This window comes from Morone saxatilis, unplaced genomic scaffold (genome assembly GCF_004916995.1).
Source record: "Morone saxatilis isolate NCDOM2014 unplaced genomic scaffold, NCSU_SB_2.0 Contig6, whole genome shotgun sequence".
Classification (NCBI taxonomy): domain Eukaryota; kingdom Metazoa; phylum Chordata; class Actinopteri; family Moronidae; genus Morone; species Morone saxatilis.
The window spans coordinates 8,548,863-8,552,360 of record NW_023340206.1 but is presented as its reverse complement, the minus strand read 5'-3'; positions in this window follow the sequence as shown (position 1 = coordinate 8,552,360).

The following is a 3,498-nucleotide window of genomic DNA, read 5'->3' as shown; positions in this document are numbered from 1 at the left end:
TTTTCAGATTTATGATGAATCTCAGTCTTAAGTGTTCTCAATCATTACCTTTTGATCTGTTGTTTCTTTATGATTGTTCAGTGTTTATCATTAATTTTCCTCTTTTCTCACAGATTCCACCCAGATCATTGTGTTGTCTGTGGTAGTGGCCTGTGTTTGTGTTTGTGTTGCACTCATCGCATTCCTGCTCAAAAGAAAACATCAGGCCTTTGCTCTGTGTCATCCCCGTCTCTCTCCTTTCACAGTTGATACCGGTAAAGACTGACCGAGATCTTTTTCAGATCATCCACTAATAATACCAATAATCATCTGATGAAATGTTTGTTCAACACTGACTCTTCTTCCGGGTCCCTTCTCTCCCTGTCAACTTGAGGAGCGATGTGTTTTTACTCCCTTGCCAAAATAACCATTTATATGGATCTATAAAGTTAAAATTAGACATAATATGTGACATATTAGACATATTATTGCCTGCATATTATTATGTGTAATTTGTTTAGCTCTAAAGTGTTCAGTGTTTGTGTTTATAAATGTTATTTATTACTACCCTGAGATATAACAACTGTATGGTTGTAACTGTGCTGCCTGTGTGTTTAATACTGATATGGTTTTAATAATTTATTTTTTATATATTTATTTATTTTTGTTAATTAAAACATGATGTCTTAATGTTGTGATGTCACTTGTGTTCAATGTCCTTGTTGTCCTGGATTATATCTAAAGGAATTAAGGCTCCTCGCAGCAGAACAATAACAACCACTGAATCACACCTGCTGTAAAAACTGGACAAATATATTTTTAAGAAAAACTGATCATAAATATACAAATGCAGGCTCATTCTGAGAGGAGATTGATTTGACTAATTTCATTCATATGTATGGGGGTGATAGTGATAGGAACCTTTAATTAATAATATATATCATGGGATACAAAACAAAAACAAAACTTTTTGGGGGAACAAAATGTGATGAATTATTAACTTAAACGCTCATTTACTGTTAAATTTAATTTAATTAAAATTATAACTGGTAGTGCTGTCACTGCTATCATGTTTCCTACTGCCTCTAATTATAGCAACAACAACAATAATGCTCATATTTAGATGTGATTTATTCCCAGCTGTGCCTCAAGGTCAGCTGCAGATGTATGACCACTGGAGGTCGCTGTTTGTTCTGATTTACTGTGGAGATGATGATGAGCCATCGGGGGGCGTTTTTCCATCAGAGCTCAAGATTGAATGAAAAACAAGAGCTTCCGTGATCCGTGCCACAAACATATCAGACTTCCTACACAGTCTAAACAATAAAAGTCCCTGTTTATTTTGTTATTGAAGCGCTTTTATTCTGAAGGTTCAATCAGGCTCTCACACAGCTGGAAGTGAAATAAAGATGATATCTGACACTGCAAACAGGATCGCACCAAACTTTCCAAAGATTCATTTCGAGGAAGGCAGAAGGAGTTCAACACAGGTTGGTTTTAATTCAGTGGGAGAATAACTTTTTACATGGATTACAACAATGTGTTTTTTTTTTTTAAATGGTTAAAAAGAAAGAAAGAAAAAGCTCAATATGTGAGTTAATGTTTCATTTTCTTACTTCTTCTTTTGAGGTTGAACTCAAAGATGGTGGGAAGATGATGCACCCTGCATTTAAAGGTTTCCCTTTTCATTTCTTCTGTTTTCTCTTCCAGGAAGGTAAGAAGCTTTCTTTTTCTTTCTTTTTTTAATTTACAGTCAAATTTTGTACTAAAGGTGTAAATCCAGTAGGAAGGCTACAAACAAATAATACAGCCGAACGCCTTACTAACGTTGCAGAGGGGAAGACAAGAACAAAAGAAGAAATGGAAATTACATAGTTGTCTTTTTTTTTTAAAAATTGGGGTACTTTTTCTGCACCTTACTGCCCTTTCATATGGGAGTTCACTGCTTTAAAGAGGTGATAGTTCAGGAGCCCATAAGGGAGTTTCTGTGGGTGAAACAAGCAAAGCAGCGTCTAATAATAATTATTTATGAACAATAATAGTTCTTCTACTTTCTCTTCCTGCATCAACACGCTCATCCTACATACCTAACCAATGACTCATATCCACAAAGCTCATTAATCACATCTGGAAGGGGAAGTGGAGTAGTAGTAAAAACACACACTGATATCTCCGGATATAAAGAGGTGGATGTGGCGTCGGTCATAGAGCTTAAGGAAACAGGAGATCAACGAAGAGACAGAACAATAAAGTTTCCCACCTGCTTTGTCCACAAGCTTGAAGTCTAGTAGTCAGGGACTTACCAGGCAAAATGTCACAGAATATCCACCTCTGCTGCCAATCTTGAAAGTAAGATGAGCTTTAATGGTCTTTTGCCAAGAAGACTTTCCTGTGAGCACGAGAAACTTGCCTCCTTAGGGACTCCATACTGTTGAAGTGAGAATTGTGTAGCTTGTATTATATTAGATTAGCAGTCTAGTTTCTTCTGCTGCTTTGTGTCACAATGTGAGAGCTTTAACACAACATTATTCTCCATAAGGGGACTTAAGCAGCCTGAGATTGTTCAGCTTTTGTTGTTGAATGTTGTTCACTGTGGCAGAAAAAAACGTTGCAGTTGAGGTTTTCTCCCGGAAATACAGCGAAAAAGAAGTGTGTTCAACTTGCATCAGAGGAAGTTGTAGAGAACGATCGACTCATTCGTATGTACTGTATGCAAACGTTGAAAAACTTTAAATATAACTCTGAAATATAATACAGTGAGCTATAAGTGATATCATGACTCAGCACATATCTTCTAAGCTGTCTGCAGACAATTTCAACGGTCAACTGAGCAGACAGGAAGAAGCAGCTGTGAGAAAGTCAGCTGGTTTACTGGAAAAGGGGCAGAGTTTACCAGCATGTGTCAGTGTTTATGACCTGTGTGCCTAGACGCTCATGTACCCCTTTATATTAGAATAGGTACAGAGCAATTAGTTTCCTCCATATTTCATAACTTAACATCTGCTGTTACATACTGTACTGGTGCACTGTTAGTATAAAAATACACTGTGATTTGAGAATAATTTCATTTTACAGTGGACAGGAAGGCGCTAACATGGTTAAATTCATAATTCATATCATATTTGCAAAGAAGAAATGCATCAACAAAAAATCAGACTTAAGTTGGACTTCCAGTATGAAAGTATACACGCACCCTCAGTTGAAGAAACATCTCTGTTGCTTCATCTCCTGCAGGTCTAACAGCTCTGGTACAGACACAGCAGACTGTGATGGCAGCAGTGGGAGAAGAGGCTCATTTAAACTGTCAGCTGATGCAAAATAAAGATGTTGTTCAAGTACATGGGCAGAAGTTTCAACCTGAAGGAGAGAAGACTGTTGCCACTTCCAGGCAAACCTTTGGTCCAAAAGTGATTTTCTGACTTTTTGATAATGTGGAGTTTAAAGATGGATGGACTGCAGATCAACTCATAGTCTATCAGGAACCTGACAGAGCGGGATGAAGGCTTGTGATCATTGTTT